At 45.3% G+C, this 27,942-nt stretch overlaps 1 protein-coding gene across 1 annotated transcript in view; it reads right to left on the bottom strand.

Annotated features, from left to right (window-relative positions):
- Positions 1-1,027: 1,027 nt before the first annotated feature.
- lyar (Ly1 antibody reactive homolog (mouse)) overlaps positions 1,028-27,942 on the bottom strand; it is a 121,464-nt gene continuing 94,549 nt past the window's right edge. The window contains exon 11 of the transcript XR_011590314.1: positions 1,028-1,422. The gene's annotated coding sequence lies outside the window, so the exon portion shown is untranslated. The remainder of the gene's footprint in view (positions 1,423-27,942) is intronic.

Genomic DNA, 27,942 nt, shown 5'->3' with positions numbered 1-27,942 from the left:
GAGAATATCGGACTTTTTTTTAGGCGCAGTTTTCAGCCGAAAAACAGGCGCCCAGCTCGGAGGTGTGCCGTTTTCGCCGCGGGACGAAACTTGGGGCCATGGTCATAGGCCCTGGAAAATCCGGGCCATTATAATATTAACTTTGTTCCTCTCTTCACAGATGCTGTCTGACCTGTTGAGTATTTCCAACATTTTCTGTTTTTATTTCATTTCTAATCTCATCTTCCGATGCCATGTCCATCTAATCCGTCTCCCTGGTAAATACTGAAGCAGAGTAATTATTTAATATTTTACCATTTCACTATCGCTACCTGTGATTTTATCTTGTCCATCCTTTAATGGCCTATTCACATCCCAACTTTCCTTTTTTAATTTATGTGCCTGTAGAATATTTTACAATTGGTTTATGTTCCTTGATTATTTAATTTCACAGTTCCACTTTGCCTTCCTAATTGTTTTTTGACATCTCTCCTAATCTTTGTGTTCTCCCTCATCATGTTGTTCTCTCCCCTGCTGTCCACGTATTTACTGTATATGCCTCTTTCTTACCCTCAATTTCCCCCTCATTTCTGGTCATAATAAACTCATAAAATTATCCCAACTGTGTCTTTATCTGTGGCACCTGGGTCATACTGAAGAGAAGAAAGTCTCTTTGTTGCTGACTGCAGTAGTGTTACATGAAATAAGTTTGGACAATCTTAATATACTTCCTAATGGGTGAAATCCCACAGTCCAAAACTATCAATTACTCAGCACAAATTAGCACTAAATTGGCAGTTTCACTTAGAGTCGGCAGAGGATGATAAAGTGTAAAACATTCCATTCCCCAGACACATCTTACCTTGATGAGGTTAGAAAAACAACAATAAATATTTAAAAAGGGAAAAAAATGTTTGAAATTTGTCTCTGTAATTTTAGAGAAATCAATGATAAAGTCTTTAACCAATGTATATCATACAGTGTCAAATTCTAATCTTATCAAATTAAGACACTAATCCATGGACTACGTCTCAAATGGCTTTTTATTTGACTTCCAGTTGTGAATTTGAATCATAGCTGTCTTTCACTCAAGTTCTGTTGCCATGACTAGGCCACCCCAATTGAATCATTTCTTGGTTGGGGCATCAGTATTAGTGCTCTTAAAGTTTACCTATTTCTTTCTTGAGGAGAGGGGAAAACTGGCATGTCAAATCACTTCAGTTGCTCAAGCTGATCATGGTATTACACTTATTGCCAAATGGCGGAAGAGGACAGCTGTTGATGAAGTCTTCAGGAGGGATTGGTTGCCAAATGTGGAAGTTTTTTTCTTCATGTAACCACACTGCATTTTTTAATCTCCATCTCTGAATGCAGGTAGAGTCATCCGTTATTCTTCTGGTAAGTTTGTGTATAAGAGTCCTTTGTAATTAGTAAGATAATATACTATAATACAAAACAAATTCAGTCTTAGATAAACTGCCAAGATACTTCCATCAGCACTAATAATATTCGCTACTTCAAAATGACTTTGTGTTTTGGATAAGGATTTTAATCAATCATCAAAACGTTTATTTACTGTTGCAAAGTACTTCTAAATTACTTTCTCTGGCCAATGTTTTACGCAAGAAGAAAATTCAATAATTTCAAACTATTCTTTCAGAATAGTCGCAATGTTTAGATTAATTAGTACAATTTTAATTAGTAGTAAAGGAGACCTAATCTTTAAGTTTACTCCATATAATACGGTATTCTTGAAACTATTAGATGTCAGTTTATTTTTTATGATTTTCTCCTAATTTTCCTCCCCTTTCCCGAAGACATTGACTTATGCTGGGACACTTTTTCCACAGGCACCAGTTGCCCTTTTTTACCTGGCCCAAGTGACCATTCATCACGTGTGAGATTAGACAGAGTTGACAGGCTATTCTACTGTGCAAGACATCACAGCCAAGCTCAAAACTGTCCTCACCCAATAGTCATGTAAACTTTCCAGCAAAAACTGCTGTATAATGGTCGCAATTGAGAACCCTGGCTGCTTTATATGCTCGCTATCTCTGGGTCACTGACATTGATTATAGGACCCCAGCTGTTATATATGTATACTTGTGTTTACTCTGTACAGCCACCAGAGGGCTCATCCTTTGGAGTCCCAAGGGATGCCATAATCCCTTGGGAGCACAGGTATTTAAGGAGGCTTCACAGGTTGGAAAGTAACTCTGGAAACCTGCAATAAAAGACTATGGTCGCACTTTACTTTGAGCTCATAGTGTTCAGTCTGACTTTTTCTTCATACACAACAACTGGCAATGAGATATAGATAGCGAACCCAAAGATGCAGAGAACAGTGGGCATCCTGGAGAAATTCTCGAAGGGAGATGATTGGGAAATTTTTGTGGAGCAACTCAACCAATTCTTCATGGCCAACAAGCTAGATGGGGAAGAGAGCACTGCCAAATGAATGGCGATCCTCCTCACCGTCTGTGGGGCACCAACGTATGGCCTCATGAAGAATCTGCTCACTCCAGCGAAACCCACGGAGAAATCGTACGATGATTTGTGCACACTGATCTGAGAGCATTTGAACCCGAAGGAAAACGTTCTGATGGCAAGGTACCGGTTCTACACCTACAAAAGTTCTGAAGGCTAGGAAGTGGCGAGTTATGTCGCCGAGCTAAGACGCCTTGCAGGACACTGTGAATTTGAAGGACATTTAGAGCACATGCTCAGAGACATTTTCGTACTTGGCATTGGCCATGAAACCATACTTCGCAAACATTTGACTGTAGAGACCCCAACCTTGAGTAAGGCCATAGCGATAGCCCAGGCATTCATTGCCACCAGTGACAATATGAAGCAAATCTCTCAGCACTCAAGTGCTGCTACAAGTACTGTGAACAAAGTGATGTTGTTTTTGAATTGTAACGTACAGGGCAGGTTACACATCCCTGCAGTGACATGTCCACAGATGTCTCAGAGTCCACCATCAAGAGTGATGAATGCAAGGCCATGAACACCTTGTTGGCGCTGCGTGGGTGATCATCATTTACATTCATGCCGATACAAAGAGTACGTTTGCAAGGGCTGTGGAACAATGGGACACCTCCAACGAGTGTGCAGGCGAGCTGCAAAGCCTGTTAAACCTGCAAACCACCATGTTGCAGAGGAGGACAGATCCATGGAAGATCACGACAAACCAGAGCCTCAGATCGAGGAGGCAGAAGTACATGGGGCGCATACATTCACCATGAATTGTCCCCCAATAATGCTGAATGTTGAACTAAATGGACTCCCGGTGTCAATAGAGCTGGACACGGGCACGAGCCAGTCCATCATGGGCAAAAAGACTTTCGAAAGGTTGTAGTGCAACAAGGCCTCAAGGCCAGTCTTAACTCCAGTTCGCACGAAACTAAGAACTTACACAAAAGAACTGATTCCTGTAATCGGCAGTGCTACCGTAAAGATCTCTTACGATGGAGCAGTGCACAAGCTACCATTCTGGGTGGTACCGGGCGATGGTCCCATGCTGCTCGGCAGGAGCTGGCTGGGAGGGAGACACTGGAACTAATTCCAGGGGCGTGACCCATCCATCACAAGGCGAGAGCAGTACCATACATGATGAGAGAAAGGGAAGAGATTGAGCTAGACCGGCTGCAAAAAGAGGGCATCATTTCCCCAATCGAGTTCAACGAGTGGGCCAGTCCTATCGTTCAAGTCCTCAAGGGAGACGCCACCATCAGAATCTGTGGTGATTACAAAGTAACTATCAATCGTTTCTCCCTGCAGGGCCAATACCTACTATCAAAGGCCGACAACCTCTTTGCAAAGCTGGCGGGAGGAAAGACGTTCATGAAGCTGGATCTGACTTCAGCCTACATGACGCAGGAACTGGAGGAATTATCAAAGGCCCTCACCTGCATCAACATGCACAAATGTTTATAACAGATACCCGTTTGGAACCCGATCGGCGGTGGCGATATTCCAGAGAAACATGGAAAGCTTACTGAAGTCGGTCCCGCACACCGTGGTCTTCCAGAACGACATCATGGTCAAAGGTCAGAACACAGTTGAGCATCTGCAGAACCTGGAGGAGGTTCTTAGTCGACTCAACCGCGTGGGGCTCAGCTTAAAATGCTCGAAGTGCGTTTTCCTGGCACCTGAAGTGGAGTTCCTGGGAAGCACGATTGCAGCGGACAGCATCAGGCCCACCAACGCGAAGACAGAGGCAATTGAGAACGCACCGAGGCCACAGAACGTGATGGAGCTGCGGTCGTTTCTGGGACTCCTGAACTACTTTGGTAACTTCTTACCGGGTCTCAGCATACTGTTAGAACCACTGCATGTCTTACTATGAAAAGGGGATGAATTGGGATTGGGGCAAAAACCAAGAAAATGCCTTTGTGAAAGTGAGAAAATTGTTATGCTCAAACAAATTGCTTGTGTTGTATGATCCATGTAAACGTTTGGTACTAGCATGTGATGCGTCGTCATATGTCGTCGGGTGTGTATTGCAATAAGCTAATGATTTCGGGAAACTGCAACCGATTGCTTATGCATCCAGGAGTCTGTCTAAGGCTGAGAGAGCCGACAGCATGATTGAGAAAGAAATGTTAGCGTGTGTCTATGGGGTAAAAAAAATGCATCAATACCTGTTTGGGCTAAAATTCAAATTGGAAACTGACCAAAAAGCCACTTATATCCCTGTTCTCCGAAAGTAAGGGGATAAATACCAATGCATCGGCCCGCATCCAGAGATGGGCGCTCACGTTGTCCGCATACAACTATGCCATCCGCCACAGGCCAGGCACAGAAAACTGCGCCGATGCTCTCAGTAGGCTGCCATTGCCCACCACGGGGGTGGAAATGGCGCAGCCCGCAAATCTAGCCATGGTTATGGAAGCATTTGAGAGTGAGAAATCAACTGTCACTGCCCGGCAGATCAAAACCTGGACAAGCCAGTACCTCTTATTATCGCTAGTCAAAAGCTGTGGCGAGAAAGCAGGAATGGGGTACTGAAGTTGCATGTTCAGCCATGAACTCATTGAATGGCGGTGCAGGCTCGAAGGGCCGAATGGCCTAATCCTGCACCTATTTTCTATGTTTCTATGTTTTACGGGAGCTGGTTCAGTGTCCCAGTAAAAATGCAGGAAGAGATAAAGCCGTTCCAGCGACGCAAAGATGAAATGTTTATATAGGCAGACTGTCTTCTGTGGGGCAATCGAGTAATGGTCCCCAAGAAGGGCAGAGACACCTTCATCAATGACCTCCACAGTACCCACCCAGGCATCATAATGATGAAAGTGAAAGCCAGATCCCACGTGTGGTGGCCCGGTATCGATGTGGACTTAGAATCCTGCATTCACAGATGTAATACATGCTCGCAGTTAAGTAATATACCTAAGGAGGCGCTGTTAAGTTTATGGTCTTGGCCCTCCAAACCATGGTCTAGGGTACACGTCGACTATGCAGGCCCAATCTTGGGTAAAATGTTCCTTGTGGTTGTAGACATGTGCTCCAAGTGGATTGAATGTGAGATAATGTCGGCTAGCACGTCTGCTGCCACTACTGAAAGCCTGTGGGCCATGTTTGCCACACACAGCCTACCCGCTGTCCTGGTGAGTGACAACGGGCCATGTTTTACCAGTGCTGAGTTCAAAGAATTCATGACCCATAATGGGATTAAACATGTCACATCTACCCTGTTTAAACCAGCGTCTAATGGTCAGGCAGAGAGAGCAGTGCAAACCATCAAGCAAGGCTTGAAGAGGGTAACTGAAGGCTCACTGCAGACTCGCCTATCCCGAGTCCGGCTTAGCTACTGCACGAGACCCCACTCACTCACTGGGACCCCACCTGCTGAACGTGGAGAGACACGAGTCCGGGATCGGCGAGAGGCCTATAAAGGCCGCAAGAGGCATCGGGAGGTGCGTGGCGAGACGTGAGTCCGGGGTCGGCGAGAGGTTTTCAAGGCTGCGAGAGGCGTCGGGAGGTGCGTGGAGAGGCGTGAGTCTGGGGATCGGCGAGAGGCCTATAAAGGCCTAGCTTGTGCAGCTACAGGGAGAAGGAAAAAAAGAAGTAGAAAGAAATAGAAAGGTGATGTCACAGCCAAGGGGGTAAGTGATTGGCTGGTGATTGGTAAGTAGTTTTACTTTTTTCTCTTCTATAACAGTGAGTAACCTTTAGCATTGTTATTGCCAATTTAAGTTAATCTAAGGGTTAAGTCATGGCAGGAGAGCTCGGACACGTGTTATGCTCCTCCTGTACTATGTGGGAAATCAGGGATGCTTCCGGTGTCCCTGACGACTACGTGTGCGGGAAGTGTATCCGCCTCCAGCTCCTGACGGACCGTGTTGCGGAATTGGAGCTGAAGGTGGATTACTCTGGAGCATCCACGATGCTGAGAATGACGTGAATAGCACGTTTAGTGAGTTGGTCTTACCACAGGTAAAGGGTCCACAGCCAGATAGGGAATGGAAGACCAACAGGAAGAGCAGTGCAAGGAAGGTAGTGCAGGGATCCCCTGCGATCATCCCCCTGCAAAACAGAGTACTGTTGAGGGGGATGACTCATCAGGGGGAGCAGCAGCAGCCAAGTTCATGGCACCGTGGGTGGCTCTGCTGCACAGGAGGGCAGGAAAAAGAGTGGGAGAGCGATAGTGATAGGGGATTCAATTGTAAGGGGAATAGATAGGCGTTTCTGCGGCCGCATCCAAGACTCCAGGTGCAGCAGGCGGTTAAGAAAGCAAATGGCATGTTGGCCTTCATAGCAAGGGGATTTGAGTACAGGGGCAGGGAGGTGTTGCTGCAGTTGTACAGGGCATTGGTGAGGCCACACCTGGAGTATTGTGTACAGTTTTGGTCTCCTAACCTGAGGAAGGACATTCTTGCTATTGAGGGAGTGCAGCGAAGGTTCACCAGACTGATTCCCGGGATGGCGGGACTGACCTATCAAGAAAGACTGGATCAACTGGGCTTGTATTCACTGGAGTTCAGAAGAATGAGAGGGGACCTCATAGAAACGTTTAAAATTCTGACGGGGTTAGACAAGTTAGATGCAGGAAGAATGTTCCCAATGTTGGGGAAGTCCAGAACCAGGGGTCACAGTCTAAGGATAAGGGGTAAGCCATTTAGGACCGAGATGCGGAGGAACTTCTTCACCCAGAGAGTGGTGAACCTGTGGAATTCTCTACCACAGAAAGTTGTTGAGGCCAATTCACTAAATATATTCAAAAAGGAGTTAGATGAAATCCTTACTACTAGGGGGATCAAGGGGTATGGTGAGAAAGCAGGAATGGGGTACTGAAGTTGCATGTTCAGCCATGAACTCATTGAATGGCGGTGCAGGCTAGAAGGGCCGAATGGCCTACTCCTGCACCTATTTTCTATGTTTCTATGGTATGTTGCCTCCATGGTGCAAGGGTCAAGGATGTCTCGGAGCGGGTGCAGGACATTCTGAAAAGGGAGAGTGAACAGTCAGTTGTCGTGGTGCACATTGGTACCAAAGATAGAGGTAAAAAAAGGGATGAGATTCTACGAGATGAATTTAAGGAGCTAGGAGCTAAATTAAAACGTAGGACCTCAAAAGTAGTAATCTCGGGATTGCTACCAGTGCCACGAGCTAGTCAGAGTAGGAATCGCAGGATAGCTCAGATGAATACCTGGCTTGAGCAGTGGTGCAGCAGCGAGGGATTCAAATTCCTGGGGCATCTGGGGAAGGTGGGACCATTACAAACCGGACGGTCTGCACCTGGGCAGGACCGGAACCAATGTCCACGGGGGAGTGTTTGCTAGTGCTGTTCGGGAGGAGTTAAACTATTATGGCAGGGGGATGGGAACCAATGCAGGGAGACAGAGGGAAACAACATGGAGACAAAAGCAAAAGACAGAAAGGAGATGAGTAAAAGTGGAGGGCAGAGAAACCCAAGGCAAAAAACAAAAAGGGCCACTGTACAGCAAAATTCTAAAGGGTCAAAGTGTAATAAAAAGGCAAGCATGAAAGCTCGGTGCCTCAATGCAAGGAGTATTCGGAACCCAGGAGAGGGCTCTGAGCTAGTTCGAGTGGGTGAGAGCTCAGATGAACAGGACCCCAAGAAAGAATGCAAAAGGCAGGAGGCAACAGAGCAGAGTAGCACTGGGGTAAGTGTAAACCACAAGGTGATAGGAAGGGACAATATGTATGAATGCAGGAGGGGTCAAAACTAAAAATCACGGTCTAAAAAATAGTATTAAAACACTCTACCTAAACGCACGCAGCATTCGAAATAAAGTAAATGAGTTGACGGCACAAATCATTACAAATGGGTATGATTTGGTGGCCATAACAGAAACGTGGTTGCAGGGTGGCCAAGACTGGGAATTAAACATACAGGGGTATCTGACAATTCGGAAAGATAGAAAAGAATGGAAAGGAGGTTCGGTAGCTCTGTTAATAAAGGATGATATCAGGGCAGTTGTGAGAGACGATATTGGCTCTAATGAACAAATGTTGAATAATTGTGGGTGGAGATTAGAAATAGTAAGGGGAAAAAGTCACTGGTGGGCGTAGATTCTAGGCCCCCAAATAATAACTTCACGGTGGGGCGGGCAATAATCAAGGGAATAATGGAGGCATGTGAAAAAGGAATGGCAGTAATCATGGGGGATTTTAACCTACATATCGATTGGTCAAATCAAATCGCACGGGGTAGCCTTGAGGAGGAATTCATAGAATGCATACGGGATTGTTTCTCAGAACAGTATGTTACAGAATTTACAAGGGGGGAAGCTATCTTAGATCTGGTCCTGTGTAATGAGACAGGAATAATAAACAATCTCCAAGTGAAAGATCCTCTCGGAATGAGTGATCACAGTATGGTTGAATTTGTAATACAGATTCAGGGTGAGGAAGTAGTGTCTCAAACGAGCGTACTATGCTTAAACAAAGGGGACTACAGTGGGATGAGGGCAGAGTTGGCTAAAGTAGACTGGAAACACAGACTAAACGGTGGCACAATTGAGGAACAGTGGAGGACTTTTAAGGAGCTCTTTCATAGTGCTCAACAAAAATATATTCCAGTGAAAAAGAAGGGCGGTAAGAGAAGGGATAACCAGCCGTGGATAACCAAGGAAATAAATTAGAGTATCAAATTAAAAACCAATGCGTATAAGGTGGCTAAGGTTAGTGGGAAACTAGAAGATTGGGAAAATTTTAAACAACAGCAAAGAATGACGAAGAAAGCAATAAAGAAAGGAAAGATAGATTACGAAAGTAAACTTGCGCAAAACATAAAAACAGATAGTAAAAGCTTTTACCGATATATAAAACGGAAAAGAGTGACTAAAGTAAATGTTGATCCCTTAGAAGATGAGAAGGGGGATTTAATAATGGGAAATGTGGAAATGGCTGAGACCTTAAACAATTATTTTGCTTCGGTCTTCACAGTGGAAGACACAAAAACCATGCCAAAAATTGCTGGTCACGGGAATGTGGGAAGGGAGGACCTTGAGATAATCACTATCACTAGCGGGGTAGTGCTGGATAGGCTAATGGGACTCAAGGTAGACAAGTCCTCTGGTCCTGATGAAATGCATCCCAGGGTATTAAAAGAGATGGCGGAAGTTATAGCAGATGCATTCGTTATGATCTACCAAAATTCTCTGGACTCTGGGGAGGTACCAGCGGATTGGAAAGCAGCTAATCTAACGCCTCTGTTTAAAAAAGAGGGCAGAAAAAAGGCAGGTAACTATAGGCCGGTTAGTTTAACATCTGTAGTGGGGAAAATGCTTGAAGCTATCATTAAGGAAGAAATAGCGGGACATCTAGATAGGAATAGTGCAATCAAGCAGACGCAACATGGATTCATGAAGGGGAAATCATGTTTAACTAATTTACTGGAATTCTTTGAGGATATAACAAGCATGATTATGGGAGCATCGAGAGAGGCGGGAGTCGGCGAGAGGCAGCGGCCTATAAAGGCTCAGCAGTCAGGCAGTCTGGGGAGAGAGGCGGGGCTTGTACAGCTCCAGCTGGGAGAGAAAGCAAAAAAGAAGTAGAAAGAAATCAGAAGGTGACGTCACAGCCAAGGGGGTAAGTGATTGGCTGGTGATTGGTGAGTAGCTTTTCTTTTTCTTTTTTATATCAGTCAGTAACTTTTAACATTGTTGTCAATTTAAGTGTATCTAAGGGTTAAGTCATGGCAGAAGAGCTCGGTCACGTGATATGCTCCTCCTGTACCATGTGGGAACTCAGGGACGACACCAGTGTCCCTGATGACTACATCTGCGGGAAGTGTATCCGCCTCCAGCTCCTGACGGACCGTGTTGCGGAGTTGGAGCTGAGGGTGGATTCACTCTGGAGCATCCACGATGCTGAGAATGACGTGAGTATCATGTGTAGCGAGTTGGTCTTACCGCAGGTGAAGGGTCCACAGCCAGATAGGGAATGGAAGACCAGCAGGAAGAGCAGTGCAAGGAAGGTAGTGCAGGGGTCCCCTGCGATCATCCCCCTGCAAAATAGATACACCGTTTTGAGTACTGTTGAGGGGGATGACTCATCAGGGGAGGGGAGCAGCAGCCAAGTTCATGGCACCGTGGCTGGCTCCGTTGCACAGGAGGGCAGGAAAAAGAATGGGAGAGCGATAGTGATAGGGGATTCAATTGTGAGGGGAATAGATAGGCGTTTCTGCGGCCGCAACCGAGACTCCAGGATGGTATGTTGCCTCCCTGGTGCAAGGGTCAAGGATGTCTCGGAGTGGGTGCAGGACATTCTAAAAAGGGAGGGAGAATAGCCAGTTGTCGTGGTGCACATTGGTACCAATGACATAGGTAAAAAAACGGATGAGGTCCTACAAAACGAATTTAAGGAGCTAGGAGCTAAATTAAAAAGTAGGACCTCAAAAGAGTAATCTCGGGATTGCTACCAGTGCCACGTGCTAGTCAGAGTAGGAATCGCAGGATAGCGCAGATGAATACGTGGCTTGAGCAGTGATGCAGCAGGGAGGGATTCAAATTCCTGGGGCATTAGAACCGGGAGGTGGGACCAGTACAAACCGGACGGTCTGCACCTGGGCAGGACCGGAACCAATGTCCTAGGGGGAGTGTTTGCTACTGCTATTGGGGAGGAGTTAAACTAATATGGCAGGGAGATGGGAACCAATGCAGGGAGACAGAGGGAACAAAAAGGAGACAAAAGCAAAAGACAGAAAGGAGATGAGGAAAAGTGGAGGGCAGAGAAACCCAAGGCAAAGAACAAAAAGGGCCACTGTACAGCAAAATTCTAAAGGGGCAAAGGGTGTTAAAAAAACAAGCCTGAAGGCTTTGTGTCTTAATGCAAGGAGTATCCGTAATAAGCTGGATGAATTAACTGTGCGAATAGATGTAAACAAATATGATGTGATCGGGATTACGGAGACGTGGCTCCAGGATGATCAGGGCTGAGGACTCAACATCCAGGGGTATTCAACATTCAGGAAGGATAGAATAAAAGGAAAAGGAGGTGGGGTCGCATTGCTGGTTAAAGAGGAGATTAATGCAATAGTTAGGAAGGACATTAGCTTGGATGATGTGGAATCTATATGGGTACAGCTGCAGAACACCAAAGGGCAAAAAACGCTCGTGGGCGTTGTGTACAGACCTCCAAACAGTCGCAGTGATGTTGGGGAGGGCATCAAACAGGAAATCAGGGGTGCATGCAATAAAGGTGCAGCAGTTATAATGGGTGACTTTAATATGCACAGAGATTGGGCTAGCCAAACTGGAAGCTGGAGGATTTCCTGGAGTGCATAAGGGATGGTTTTCTAGACCAATATGTCGAGGAACCAACTAGGGGGGAGGCCATCTTAGACTGGGTGTTGTGTAATGAGAGAGGATTAATTAGCAATCTCGTTGTGCGAGGCCACTTGGGGAAGAGTGACCATAATATGGTGGAATTCTGCATTAGGATGGAGAATGAAACTGTTAATACAGAGACCATGGTCCAGAACTTAAAGAAGGGTAACTTTGAAGGTTTGAGGCGTGAATTGGCTAAGATAGATTGGCGAATGATACTTAAGGGGTTGACTGTGGATGGGCAATGGCAGACATTTAGAGACCGCATGGATGAATTACAACAATTGTACATTCCTGTCTGGCGTAAAAATAAAAAAGGGAAGGTGGCTCAACCGTGGCTATCAAGGAAAATCAGGGATAGTATTAAAGCCAAGGAAGTGGCATACAAATTGGCCAGAAATAGCAGCGAACCCGGGACTGGGAGAAATTTAGAACTCAGCAGAGGAGGACAAAGGGTTTGATTAGGGCAGGGAAAATGGAGTACGAGAAGAAGCTTGCAGGGAACTTTAAGACGGATTGCAAAAGTTTCGATCGATATGTAAAGAGAAAAAGGTTAGTAAAGAGAAACGTAGGTCCCCTGCAGTCAGAATCAGGGGAAGTCATAACGGGGAACAAAGAAATGGCAGACCAATTGAACAAGTACTTTTGTATTCACTAAGGAGGACACAAATAAAAGGGGTCAGAGGGTCTAGTAAGGAGGAGGAACTGAGGGAAATCCTTATTAGTTGGGAAATTGTGTTGGGGAAATTGATGGGATTGAAGGCCGATAAATTCCCAGGGCCTGATGGACTGCATCCCAGAGTACTTAAAGAGGTGGCCTTGGAAATAGCGGATGCATTGACAGTCATTTTCCAACATTCCATTGAATCTGGATCAGTTCCTATCGAGTGGAGGGTAGCCAATGTAACCCCACTTTTTAAAAAAGGAGGGAGAGAGAAAACAGGGAATTATAGACCGTTCAGCCTGATCTCAGTAGTGGGTAAAATGATGGAATCAATTATTAAGGATGTCATAGCAGCGCATTTGGAAAGAGGTGACATGATAGGTCCAAGTCAGCATGGATTTGTGAAAGGGAAATCATGCTTGACAAATCTTCTGGAATTTTTTGAGGATGTTTCCAGTAGAGTGGACAAGAGAGAACCAGTTGATGTGGTATATTTGGACTTTCAGAAGGCTTTCGATAAGGTCCCACACAAGAGATTAATGTGCAAAGTTAAAGCACATGGGATTGGGGGTAGTGTGCTGACATGGATTGAGAACTGGTTGGCAGACAGGAAGCAAAGAGTAGGAGTTAATGGGTACTTTTCAGAATGGCAGGCAGTGACTAGTGGGGTACCGCAAGGTTCTGTGCTGGGGTCTCAGCTGTTTACATTGTACATTAATGATTTAGACGAGGGGATTAAATGTAGTATCTCCAAATTTGCGGATGACACTAAGTTGGGTGGCAGTGTGAGCAATGAGGAGGATGCTATGAGGCTGCAGATTGACTTGGAGAGGTTAGGTGAGTGGGCAAATGCATGGCAGATGAAGTATAATGTGGATAAATGTGAGGTTATCCACTTTGGTGGTAAAAACAGAGAGACAGACTATTATCTGAATGGTGACAGATTAGGAAAAGGGGAGGTACAACGAGACCTGGGTGTCATGGTACATCAGTCATTGAAGGTTGGCATGCAGGTACAGCAGGCGGTTAAGAAAGCAAATGGCATGTTGGCCTTCATAGCGAGGGGATTTGAGTACAGGGGCAGGGAGGTGTTGCTACAGTTGTACAGGGCCTTGGTGAGGCCACACCTGGAGTATTGTGTACAGTTTTGGTCTCCTAACTTGAGGAAGGACATTATTGTTATTGAGGGAGTGCACCGAAGGTTCACCAGACTGATTCCCAGGATGGTGGGACTAACCTATCAAGAAAGACTGGATCAACTGGGCTTGTATTCACTGGAGTTCAGAAGAATGAGAGGGGACCTCATAGAAACGTTTAAAATTCTGACGGGTTTAGACAGGTTGGATGCAGGAAGAATGTTCCCAATGTTGGGGAAGTCCAGAACCAGGGGTCACAGTATAGGGATAAGGGGTAAGCCATTTAGGACCGAGATGAGGAGAAACTTCTTCACCCAGAGAGTGGTAAACCTGTGGAATTCTCTACCACAGAAAATAGTTGAGGACAATTCACTAAATATATTCAAAAGGGAGTTAGATGAAGTCCTTACTACTCGGGGGATCAAGGGGTATGGCGAGAAAGCAGGAAGGGGGTACTGAATTTGCATGTTCAGCCATGAACTCATTGAATGGCGGTGCAGGCTAGAAGAGCCGAATGGCCTACTCCTGCACCTATTTTCTATGTTTCTATGGTGGATAGAGGTGTACCGATGGATGTGGTGTATTTAGATTTCCAAAAGGCATTCGATAAGGTGCCACACAAAAGGTTGCTGCAGAAGATAATGGTACACGGAGTCAGAGGAAATGTATTAGCATGGATAGAAAATTGGCTGGCTGACAGAAAGCAGAGAGTCGGGATAAATGGGTCCTTTTCGGGTTGGAAATCGGTGGTTAGTGGTGTGCCACAGGGATCGGTGCTGGGACCACAACTGTTTACAATATACATAGATGACCTGGAAGAGAGGACAGAGTGTAGTGTCACAAAATTTGCAGATGACACAAAGATTAGTGGGAAAGCGGGTTGTGTAGAGGACACAGAGAGGCTGCAAAGAGATTTAGATAGGTTAAGCGAATGGGCTAAGGTTTGGCAGATGGAATACAATGTCGGAAAATGTGAGGTCATCCACCTTGGAAAAAAAAACAGTAAAAGGGAATATTATTTGAATGGGGAGAAATTACAACATGCTGCAGTACAGAGGGACCTGGGGGTCCTTGTGCATGAATCCCAAAAGGTTATTTTGCAGGTGCAGTAGGTAATCAGGAAGGCGAATGGAATGTTGACGATCAATGCGAGAGGAATGGAGTACAAAAGCAGGGAGGTCCTGCTGCAACTGTATAGGGTATTGGTGAGGCCGCAACTGGAGTACTGCGTGCAGTTTTGGTCACCTTACTTAAGGAAGGATATACTACCTTTGGAGGGGGCACAGAGACGATTCACGAGGCTGATTCCGGAGATGAGGGGGATACCTTATGATGATAGATTGAGTAGACTGGGTCATTACTCGTTGGAGTTCAGAAGGATGAGGGGTAATCTTTTAGAAACATTTAAAATAATGAAAGGGATAGACAAGATAGAGGCAGAGAGGTTGTTTCCACTGGTCGGGGAGACTAGAACTAGGGGGCACAGCCTCGAAATACGGGGGAGCCAATTTAAAACCGAGTTGAGAAGGAATTTCTTCTCCCAGAGGGTTGTGAATCTGTGGAATTCTCTGCCCAAGGAAGCAGCTGAGGCTAGCTCATTGAATATATTCAAATCACAGATAGATAGATTTTTAACCAATAAGGGAATTAAGGGTTATGGGGAGCGGGCGGGTAAGTGGAGCTGAGTCTACGGCCAGATCAGTCATGATCTTGTTGAATGGCAGAGCAGGCTCGAGAGGCAAGATGGCCTACTCCTGTTCCTAATTCTTATGTTCTTATGTTCTTAAAAAGTAGGACCTCAAAAGTAGTAATCTCAGGATTGCTACTGGTGCCACATTCTTGTCAGAGTAGGAATTGCAGGATAGCTCAGATGAACACGTGGCTGCGCAGTGGTGCAGAAGGGAGGGATTCAAATTCCTGGGGCATTGGAACCGGTTCTAGGGAAGGTGGGACCAGTACAAACCGGACGGTCTGTACCTAGGCAGGACCGGAACCAATGTCCGAGTGTTTGTTCGTGCTGTTGGAGAGGAGTTAAACTAATATGGCAGGGGGATGGGAACCAATGCAGGGAGACAGAGGGAAATAAAATGGAGACAGAAGCAAAAGACAGAAAGGAGATGAGCAGAAGTGGAGGGCCGAGAAACGCAAGGCAAAAAACAAAAAGGGCCACTTTACATCAAAATTCTAAAGGGTCTAAGTGTGTTAAAAAGGCAAGCCTGAAGGCTCTGTGCCTCAATGCGAGGAGTATTCATAATAAGGTGGACGAATTAACTGCGCAGATAGCAGTTAACGGATACGATGTGGTTGGCATCACGGAGACATGGCTCCAGGGTGACCAAGGCTGGGAACTCAACATCCAAGGGTATTCAACATTTAGGAAGGATAGACAGAAAGGAGAAGGAGGCGGGGTGTCGTTGCTGGTTAAAGGGGAAATTAATGCAATTGTAAGGAAAGACATTAGCTTGGCTGATGTGGAATCGGTATGGGTGTAGCTACGGAATACCAAGGGGCAGAAATCGCTAGTGGGAGTTGAGTACAGACCTCCAAACAGTAATAGTGATGTTGGGGAGGGCATCAAACAGGAAATTAGGGGTGCATGCAATAAAGGTGCAGCAGTTACCATGGGTGACTTTAATATGCATATAGATTGGGCTAACCAAACTGGAAACAATACGGTGGAGGAGGATTTCCTGGAGTGCATAAGGGATGGTTTTCTAGACCAATATGTCGAGGAACTAAATAGGGGGGAGGCCATCTTAAACTGGGTTTTGTGTAATGAGAGAGGATTAATTAGAAATCTCGTTCTGCGAGGCCCCTTGGGGAAGAGTGACCATAATATGGTGGAATTCTACATTAGGATGGAGAATGAAACAGTTCATTCAGAGACCATGGTCCAGAACTTAAAAAAGGGTAACTTTGAAGGTATGAGGCGTGAATTGGCGAGGATAGATTGGCGAATGATACTTAAGCGGTTGACAGTGGATGGCAATGGCAGACATTTAGAGACCGCATGGATGAACTGCAACAATTGTACATCCCTGTCTGGTGTAAAAATAAAAAAGGGAAGGTGGCTCAACCATGGCTATCAAGGAAATCAGGGATAGTATTAAAGCCAAGGAAGTGGCATACAAATTGGCCAGAAATAGCAGCGAACCCGGGGACTGGGAGAAATCTAGAACTCAGCAGAGGAGGACAAAGGGTTTGATTAGGGCAGGGAAAATAGAGCACGAGAGGAAGCTTGCAGGGAACATTAAAATGGACTGCAAAAGCTTCTATAGATATGTAAAGAGAAAAAGGTTAGTAAAGACAAACGTAGGTCCCCTGCAGTCAGAATCAGGGGAAGTCATAACTGGGAATAAAGAAGTGGCAGACCAATTGAACAAGTACTTTGGTTCGGTATTCACTAAGGAGGACACAAACAACCTTCCGGATATAAAAGGGATCAGAGGGTCTAGTAAGGAGGCACTGAGGGAAATCCTTATTAGTTGGGAAATTGTGTTGGGGAAATTGATGGGATTGAAGGCCGATAAATCCCCAGGGCTGATGGTCTGCATCCCAGAGTACTTAAGGAGGTGGCCTTGGAAATAGCGGATGCGTTGACAGTCATTTTCCAACATTCCATAGACTCTGGATCAGTTCCTATGGAGTGAAGGGTAGCCAATGTAACCCCACTTTTTAAAAAAGGAGGGAGAGAGAAAACAGGGAATTATAGACCGGTCAGCCTGACATCGGTAGTGGGTAAAATGATGTCATCAATTATAAAGGATGTCATAGCAGCTCATTTGGAAAGAGGTGAAATGATAGGTCCAAGTCAGCATGGATTTGTGAAAGGGAAATCATGCTTGACAAATCTTCTGGAATTTTTTGAGGATGTTTCCAGCAGAGTGGACAAGGGGGAACCAGTTGATATGGTGTATTTGGACTTTCAGAAGGCTTTCGACAATGTCCCACACAAGAGATTAATGTGCAAAGTTAAAGCACATGGGATTGGGAGTAGTGTGCTGACGTGGATTGAGAACTGGTTGTCAGACAGGAAGCAAAGAATAAGAGCAAATGGGTACTTTTCAGAATGGCAGGCAGTGACTAGTGGGGTACCGTAAGGTTCTGTGCTGGGGCCCCAGATGTTTACATTGTACGATTTAGATGAGGGGATTAAATGTAGTATCTCCAAATTTGCGGATGACACTAAGTTGGGTGGCAGTGTGAGCTACGAGGAGGATGCTATGAGGCTGCAGAGTGACTTGGATAGGTTAGGTGAGTGGGCAAATGCATGGCAGATGAAGTATAATATGGATAAATGCGAGGTTAGCCACTTTGGTGGTAAAAACAGAGAGACAGACTATTATCTGCATGGTGACAGATTAGGAAAAGGGGAGGTGCAACGAGACCTGGGTGTCATGGTACATCAGTCATTGAAGGTTGGCATGCAGGTACAGCAGGCGGTTAAGAAAGCAAATGGCATGTTGGCCTTCATAGCGAGGGGATTTGAGTACAGGGGCAGGGAGGTGTTACTACAGTTGTACAGGGCCTTGGTGAGGCTACGCCTGGAGTATTGTGTACAGTTTTGGTCTCCTAACTTGAGGAAGGACATTCTTGCTATTGAGCGAGTGCAGCGAAGGTTCACCAGACTGATTACCGGGATGGCGGGACTGACATATCAAGAAAGACTGGATCAACTGGGCTTGTATTCACTGGAATTCAGAAGAATGAGAGGGGATCTCATAGAAATGTTTAAAATTCTGACGGGTTTAGACAGGTTAGATGCAAGAAGAACGTTCCCAATGTTGGGGAAGTCCACAGTCTGAGGATAAGGGGTAAGCCATTTAGGGCCAAGATGAGGAGAAATTTCTTCACCCAGGGAGTGGTGAACCTGTGGAATTCTCTCCCACAGAAAGTTGTTGAAGCCAATTCATAAGAACATAAGAATGAGGAACAGGAGTAGGCCATCTAGCCCCTCGAGCCTGCTCCGCCATTCAAAAAGATCATGGCTGATCTGACCGTGGACTCAGCTCCACTTACCCGGCCGCTCCCCATATCCATTAATTCCCTTATTGGTTAAAAATTTATCTATCTGTGATTTGAATACATTCAATGAGCTAGCCTCAACTGCTTCCTTGGGCAGAGAATTCCACAGATTCACAACCCTCTGGGAGAAGAAAATCCTTCCCAACTCGGTTTTAAATTGGCTCCCCCGTATTTTGAGGCTGTGCCCCCTAGTTCTAGTCTCCCCGACCAGTGGAAACAACCTCTCTGCCTCTATCTTGTCTATCCCTTTCATTATTTTAAATGTTTCTATAAGATCACCCCTCATCCTTCTGAACTCCAACGAGTAAAGACCCAGTTTACTCAATCTATCATCATAAGGTAACCCCCTCATCTCCAGAATCAGCCTAGTGAATCGTCTCTGTACCCTCTCCAAAGCTAGTATATCCTTCCTTAAGTAAGGTGACCAAAACTGCACGCAGTACTCCAGGTGCGGCCTCACCAATACCCTGTACAGTTGCAGCAGGACCTCCCTGCTTTTGTACTCCATTCCGTTCGCAATGAAGGCCAACATTCCATTCACCTTCTTGATTATCTGCTGCACCTGCAAACTAACTTTTTGGGATTCATGCACAAGGACCCCCAGGTCCCTCTGCACCGCAGCATGTTGTAATTTCTCCCCATTCAAATAATATTCCCTTTTACTGTTTTTTTTCCAAGGTGAATGATCTCACATTTTCCGACGTTGTATTCCATCTGCCAAACCTGCCAAACCTTAGCCCATTCGCTTAACCTATCTAAATCTCTTTGCAGCCTCTCTGTGTCCTCTACACAACCCGCTTACCCACTAATCTTTGTGTTATCTGCAAATTTTGTGACACTACACTCTGTCCTCTCTTCCAGGTCATCTATGTATATTGTAAACAGTTATGGTCCCAGCACCGATCCCTGTGGCACACCACTAACCACCGATTTCCAACCCGAAAAGGACCCATTTATCCCGACTCTCTGCGTTCTGTTAGCCAGCCAATTCTCTATCCATGCAATACATTTCCTCTGACTCCGTGTACCTTTATCTTCTGCAGTAACCTTTTGTGTGGCAGCTTATCGAATGCCTTTTGGAAATCCAAATACACCACATCCATCGGTGCACTTCTAGCCACCATGCTCACTATATCCTCAAAGAATTTCAGTAAATTAGTTAAACATGATTTCCCCTTCATGAATCCATGTTGCGTCTGCTTGATTGCATTATTCCTATCTAGATGTCCCGCTATTTCTTCCTTAATGATAGCTTCAAGCATTTTCCCCACTACAGATGTTAAACTAACCGGCCTATAGTTACCTGCCTTTTGTCTGCCCCCTTTTTTTAAACAGAGGCATTACATTAGCTGCTTTCCAATCCGCTGGTACCTCCCCAGAGTCCAGAGAATTTTGGTAGATTATAACGAATGCATCTGCTATAACTTCCGCCATCTCTTTTAATACCCTAGGATGCATTTCATCAGGACCAGGGGACTTGTCTACCTTGAGTCCCATTAGCCTGTCCAGCACTACCCCCCTCGTGATAGTGATTGTCTCAAGGTCCTCCCTTCCCACATTCCCGTGACCAGCAATTTTTGGCATGGTTTTTGTGTCTTCCACTGTGAAGACTGAAGCAAAATAATTGTTTAAGGTCTCAGCCATTTCCACATTTCCCATTATTAAATCCCCCTTCTCATCTTCTATGGGACCAACATTTACTTTAGTCACTCTCTTCCGTTTTATATATTGGTAAAAGCTTTTACTATCTGTTTTTATGCTTTGCGCAAGTTTACTTTCGTAATCTATCTTTCCTTTCTTTTTTGCTTTCTTAGTCATTCTTTGCTGTTGTTAAAAATTTTCCAATCTTCTAGTTTCTCACTAACCTTGGCCACCTTATACGCATTGGTTTTTAATTTGATACTCTCCTTTATTTCCTTGGTTATCCACGGCTGGTTATCCCTTCTCTTACCGCCCTTCTTTTTCACTGGAATATATTTTTGTTGAGCATTATGAAAGAGCTCCTTAAAAGTCCTCCACTGTTCCTCAATTGTGCCACTGTTTAGTCTGTGTTCCCAGTCTAGTTTAGCCAACTCTGCCCTCATCCCATTGTAGTCCCCTTTGTTTAAGCATAGTACGTTCATTTGAGACACTACTTCCTCACCCTCAATCTGTAATACAAATTCAACCATACTGTGATCACTCATTCCGAGAAGATTTTTTACTAGGAGATCGTTTATTATTCCTGACTCATTACACAGGACCAGATCTAAAATAGCTTGCTCCCTTGTCGTTTCTGTAACATACTGTTCTAAGAAACAATCCCGTATGCATTCTATGAATTCCTCCTCCAGGCTACCCCATGCAATTTGATTTGGCCAATCGATATGTCGATTAAAATCCCCCATGATTACTGCCGTTCCTTTTTCACATGCCTCCATTATTCCCTTGATTATTGTCCACCCCACCGTGTAGTTATTATTTGGGGACCTATAAACTACGTCCACCAATGACTTTTTCCCCTTAATATCTCTAATCTCCACCCACAATGATTCAACATTTTGTTCATTAGAGCCAATATCATCTCTCACAACTGCCCTTTTATCATCCTTTATTAACAGAGCTACCCCACCTCCTTTTCCTTCTTGTCTATCCTTCCGAATTGTCAGATACCCCTGTATGTTTAATTCCCAGTCTTGGCCACTCTGCAACCACGTTTCTGTAATGGCCACCAAATCATACCCATTTGTAATGATTTGTGCCGTCAACTCATTTACTTTATTTCGAATGCTGCGTGTGTTTAGGGAGAGTGTTTTAATACTAGTTTTTAAACCATGATTTTTAGTTTTGACCCCTCCTGCAGCCCCCTTATATTCATACATACTGTCCCTTCCTATCACCTTGTGGTTTACCCTTACCCCAGTGCTACTCTGCTCTGTTGCCTCCTGCCTTTTGCATTCTTTCTTGGGGTCCTGTTCATCTGAGCTCTCACCCACTCAAAAAGGAGTTAGATGTAGTCCTTACTACTCGGGGGATCAAGGGGTATGGCGAGAAAGCAGGAATGGGGTACTTAAGTTGCATTTTCAGCCCTGAACTCATTGAATGGCGATGCAGGCTCGAAGGGCCGAATGGCCTATTCCTTCACCTATTTTCTATGTTTCTATGTTAAGACAAGGCTCTTGTTAGTTCATCCTGATCTGCATGAACAAGTAGAGAGCAGGCGGCTTCAAAAAAGTGCATACCATAATAGCGCAATTGTGTCACACGAGATTGAAATCAATGATCCTGTATTTGTATTAAATTATGGACAAGGTCCCAAGTGGCTTCCTGGCACTGTCATGGCCAAAGACGGGAGCATGGTGTTTTGGTCAAATTTTCAAATGGACTCATTCACCGGAAACACTTTGGACCAAATCAAACTCAGATTCATGGAGTATCCTGAGCAACCCACCTTGGACCCTACCTTTTTTGATAACCCAACATACACATCGGTGGCAACTGGCACCACAGTTGACCACGAAGAAGAACCCATCATCCACAGCAGCCCAGCAGGGCTCAACACACCAGGCAGCCCAGCAAGGCCAGCTGCACAGCAGCCCAGTGAGGGCTCAACAAATGGTTCAACAACACCAGCTTTCATACCGAGACGATCAACCAGGGCAAGAAGGGCCCCAGATCGACTCACATTGTAAATAGTTACACTGTTGACTTTGTGGGGGGGGGTGGGGGGGGGAGTGTTGTTATATATGTATACTTTTATTTACTCTGTACAGCCACCAGAGGACTCATCCCCCAGAGTCCCAAGGGACCCCATAAACCCTTTGGAGCACAGCTATTTTAGGAGGCTTATGGTGTATGGAGAGGCACTCTGGAGACCTGCAATAAAAGACTAAGGTCAGACTTTACTTTGAGCTCACAGTGTTCAGTGTGACTCTTTCTCCATACACAATACTAGCTAACATCAGATAATTCTGCACTCACTGGGAATAAAGCCTGGGACCTTCTGGCCTGTATTGTTTAGTGCTGTACTAGGTGGTGCCTTTGACTATAAAATATAAATAAAAGAGATAAAGGAACACGCTTCGAGTGTGGGAGAGATAGGAGGAAACTTGGATTTTGAGAAACTTTGTAAAAGGCGAAGAGAGAAGTAAAAGTAGAAAGAGAGAATTCTAGTGAATGGGGCGAAGGCAGCTGAAGGCTCTGTAAACAATGGTACGGTGAAGGGACCAGGATTGTACACGAGCCCAAAGTCAAAGGACTGGAAGGTCTGGGTGGGGATACTAAAAGATTGCAGAAAAAGGGTAGGGGTTGGGCCATGCAAGGGTTGGAAATAAGGACAAGGGTTTTAACTTCAAAGGATTGGGGCGAGGGTGTCACTGTATATCAGCCAGGATGGAGATAATGAGTTCGTGGGACATAGTATAGGGCAGGATCCAACTACCTGAGTTTTGAACAAGTTCAGAGTTTATGTACAATAGTACGTGTTGTAGGGATTACTACCTGGGGGAAATATAGGTATGGCATAGATTTCAAATTGCTCCTTACAGATTAGCAGCAAGTATGGTGGCTCCTGGAGGTTGGGGGCTATAGGAATAGGAGCCAGATAGCTTGATCTCTGCCCACCTTCAAACAAAGTCCATATATTTCCTGTTTGGCAAATTTTGCTCATATGTTTATTATGAGGGGAAGTCAGTGCAACACCACAGAGGTCTGAGGTCAAGTAGCTATGGACAGGCTCCCATCATAGATCTATATTCTTGCATAGATCCCATCGCCCAGAGTCTTATCTTCGCTCTTACAATCTCCCGAAGATTTGGAAGTATGTGCAGACCAGAATTTGTTTATAAATGTGCCCTTAAAGGTACAGCCTCGCCAATATTCATTAAACAGGGAGGATTGGAGCTGATGTGTATGCAGAAAAACACATTTGGTGTATTTGTTGAAATAGCTCATATGCATTCTGCTGCATGCAGAGTTTCTCACTCCCAAATCAGGTGGGCTCCTAACTATAAATTTACACTGCAGTTTCTTGGGGCTAGATTTTACACTTTTATGCAGATCGCCAAAAAATGGGCGGTATTTCTGGCGTGGGCGGTAAAAAATGGGTTTTCAGATTGCCGGCTTGTCGCCCATTTTCAAAACCCCTGGTCTCCATTTCAAAAATTGGGCGTTACCACAAACGATCTGAAATGGGCGTTAGCATTAAATCTCTTCTGCCGTAAAGTGTCGTCGTCCTTAGCAACGGCATGGCAACGTCGTTTGCCGTGATTCGGGAGGTCAGGGGTCATCAGTACATGCGCAGAAGAGGAGACAGAGCGAGAGGGAGCAGAGAGGGACTGAAAGCGCGTGCGGCTGTGGTGTGTGCTTGTCTGGCTGTTGTGGGAGCCACGAGGGAGATTCACCAGCAGCAAAAAACCTACTAAGCACCAAGAATATAGTTGGCACCGAGTTTTTGTCCAACAAATAATACATAACATGGAAGGGATGGAAGAGGCCCTGCAGCTATTAGCCAGGAACACTGGTGGCAGAGGGCTCCCAGTGCTCCCGGAGCGCAGCACTGCACCCCAAGGTGCTGCACCCCCATTGCCAATGACACGAGAGCCAGGAGCAACATCTTGCTTTTGGTTCGGAGCACATTCCCACCTCGGGACTGTCCTCTCCCGTATCTGTCCAAGCAGCAGTTCTGCCGTCATCCTCCCCCAAATGAAGCAGCGCCTGAGGAGCTCCTCAGCCAGGTGGCATGGAGTCAGGAGGGGAAGGGGAAGGGGTAGAGGTGGGGATGGAAAGTGGGGGGTGGAGGGGGGGGGAAGGGTTGGGTTGTTTTTTACAGATATACTTATGGTTTCAGACAAATGTTTTTTTATTTAACATAACCTTGTTGCACATTGGCTCAGATAGTTGCACCGCTACACAATGGTGATTCCTTAACATCAAAGGGTATAATTACACAACTTCAATCAACTTAAAGTTTACCTGTCACCAAGGTGATGCACACCACTGATGTATGACCTGCACTCCCAGCAATGTGTCAGCCTTGTAAATACCACCAACGTTCTTTCAGGCAAAACACTCATTTATGAGCTGCTGACATAAGAGTCTTGCAGCTATGTAGCCACTACGGGCCCTTTCCTGCAGTCTACAGCGGGGCGGGGGCATGGCTTCAGCGTCAGCCTGATTATCTGACCCGAGGTCAGCATCCACCTCCTCGTCCTCCTCTTCCTCTCTCTCCTGAGGTGAACTGTCAGACCCTTCTGGCAATTTTTGTCCCCCCTGATAGTCAAGTTGTGCAGCATGCAGCATACCACCATGAATTGAGCTACCTGCTCAGGATGGTATGGAGCTCGCCTCCTGAGTGGTCCAGGCATCGAAAGCGCTGCTTAAGCACTCCAATGGTTTTCTTGACGATATTGTGAATGGATATGTGGCTCTCGTTGTATCGCCTCTCGGCTTCAGTGTGGGTGTTATGCAGGGGGGTCATCAGCCAGGTGGCGAGGTCATATCCTTTGTCACCAAGCATCCAGCATTGACCTTGTGGCTGATTGTGAAACAAGTCAGATACATTGCTCTCACGCAGGATGTGAGCATCATGGATGCTGCCCAGAGATTTAACATTCACTGCCATAATAATTTTCTGGTGGTCGACAATGATTTGCATATTCAGGGAGTGGAATCCCTTGCGGTTCCTGAAAACCTCTGCATCCTGAAAAGGTGCCCGCTTCGTGATGTGCGTACAGTCTATTGCTCCCTGCACCTTGGGGAAGTTAGCAATTCAGTAGAATCCCAAAGCCTTCTCAGTCTGAGCCTCCCTGGTCATAGGTAAGCTGATAAAGTCCACCCTACATGCGTACAGAGCTTCAGTGACCTGTCTAATGCAACAATGTGTGGCATACTGCAAATGTCGCCAGTTGAGACCTGAAAAGAACCCGACGCGTAGAACGACAGTGCTGTGGTGACTTTGACCTCGATGGACAGTGATGGTGCTGGCAGGCTACAGATCTCTCCTTATGAGCTGGCATATCTCACTGATAACCTCTTTGTGGAAGCGCAGTCTCTGAAGGCAGGTGGTGTTGCACAAGTTGAGGTAAGACTGCTTCTCCCTGTACTTGCGGGGGGTGTAACGTCTGGTCCTCCTCATCAGTCTGTCATGTCTTACATTGGGCCCATGATGCTGTCGAGCGTACCTTCTTCCATCTCGAGTCTGCAGCATGTGAGTGGTCATCAAGAAAGGGTCAGAAAGGACAGGCCCCATTCCAATAGCTATCTGTTTGGTCACAAAGAATGCATGTCCTCACTAAGATACATAGTAAATTCCAATCGTCCACAGTATGATAAGATGTTCACATCACCTTCAAAGACCTCCAGAGTACATCCGAACTCCCCCGAGGTTGAAGCAGAGCAGCCTTTTAAATGATGCGACATGTGATTTAGAACATGGCGTCCATACCGCTGTGAGTAGTTCCAGTTAGTTCCACTTTTTCCCAGCATTTTTTTCGGCGATATTGTGGGTGAGATGTGTGCGAGGTTCCGAAAGTAAGGATGGCCGATATACTGGTTAGTTTCGGCAACTGTGATCTTTACGACAAAAAAGTGGCCGGGCAGTATTATTAAATCTCGGTGTTAATTACGTGCCGAAAGTAATGCTGGGCGATATTATGGATGTTGGGATCGCCCATTCTGAGGATTCCGCCCCAAAAAAGTGGGCGGGCGGTATTATTTTTTCTCGGCATTACGCACATGCAGAAAGTAACACTCGGTGAAAATTAATGAGAAATGGGCGTCAGTTTCCATTTTGTGGCTAAATGGGCACTATCTGGGTGTTACACGTCATTTCAGCGTTAAAATGGACATTAAGTGGGCATTATGCATGCAAAAATAATGAAAAATCTAGCCCCTAGTGTTGGTGTGTAGTAAAACTGCTTCACATCATTGTTGTAATTGTAGTGTAAATGCAGATTTGATCTCAAACCAGGACTGAGACCCAAGAGTTGAAACATCTGGGAGACTGGCCACAAGGAAACATAACACATTTTTTTTAAGAGTCAGTGTGGTGTTTGGAGCAGGAAAATCTGGAGCCTGTAATGTCTGTAAGCTTGTAATGTTTGTAGCTCCACACTGTGGATGTGGACGTATTGTACACTGCAACTACAAAATTAATAATAAGCAGAACCAGGAAGTTCCGGAGACTTCTGAGAGCTGCCTGCCATGTTAGAAAGCTGTGTGTGCTTGTGTTCTGTGAATAAATCACATTTGGTGGTGAGATGGGATTTTTTTGGATGATTTAAAGCTGAAATTTTGTTGGTGAAGGATTCAGCCAGCTGACACAGAGACTTTGGAAGCTTCTCTGTCTTTGGAAAAAGCTACAATATCCGAGGTAAAAAAACGAGCACACTAGATACTGCAGAGTTTAAAATGGCAGCACCCGTAGGTATAATGGGACATTTGGATGAATGTAGACATGACCGGTAACGTTTTAAAGCTTCTGTGGATCGGCTAGAGATGTATTTCACTGCAAATAATATATTCGAAGTTCCAGACAATGCAGTCCAGAATCAGGAAATATTGGAATGGAAGCGAGCTATCTTTTTATCTGCAGCTGGACCTGAATTGTATGAAACCCATATAAATCTGCTTGTGCCTGACGAGCTAAAGGACACAATGCTTAAAGAGATTTTAATGAAACTGGAGCAGCACTACAACCCCAAGCCATTAGAAGTTGCTGAAAGCTATCATTTCGGGATAGGGAATCAAAAGTCTGATGAAAATATCAGTGATTACATTGTAGCATTAAAAAAGCTATCTATTCACTAATTTCGAAAACTTTCAAAACCAAGCATTGTGGGATCGTTTTGTTTGTGGGGTGAAAAATGATGCAATCAGAAGAAAGTTATTGACGATGGATGACTTGAATTTTGAGATTGCTTGTCAGACAACGAGGTCGATGGACATAGCCGATCAATATTCCCGAGAATTAAATAATAATTACGGTCATCAGTCAACCGAGGTGAATTGCCTGCAGGTTCAAAGTAAAAGACGGTGGCGGCATAAAGGCTCAGAAACTGGAAATTCTAACAGAGCATCGAAGTCGTGCTATCGGTGCCTGGGACAACACATTGCTCAAAGTTGTCCATCTGTGAAGGCAGAGTGTTTCTTCTGCAGAAAGACTGGGCATCTTGCGAAGGCATGCCGACTGAAGGGTAAATCAGCTTTCAAAGCTATGAGTAGAAATCCCCAGAGACTACATAGTATGGAAGAACAACAACAGGACAAGGAGATGTTAGAGTTACATGTCATCAGGAGCATGAAGTTAATGGACAGCAATTCAGAAAGTATCATAATCCACATAGAGGTTGCGGGATTC

Source organism: Pristiophorus japonicus, chromosome 2 (assembly GCF_044704955.1).
Source record: "Pristiophorus japonicus isolate sPriJap1 chromosome 2, sPriJap1.hap1, whole genome shotgun sequence".
Classification (NCBI taxonomy): domain Eukaryota; kingdom Metazoa; phylum Chordata; class Chondrichthyes; family Pristiophoridae; genus Pristiophorus; species Pristiophorus japonicus.
This window is presented reverse-complemented; position numbering and strand designations above follow the sequence as displayed.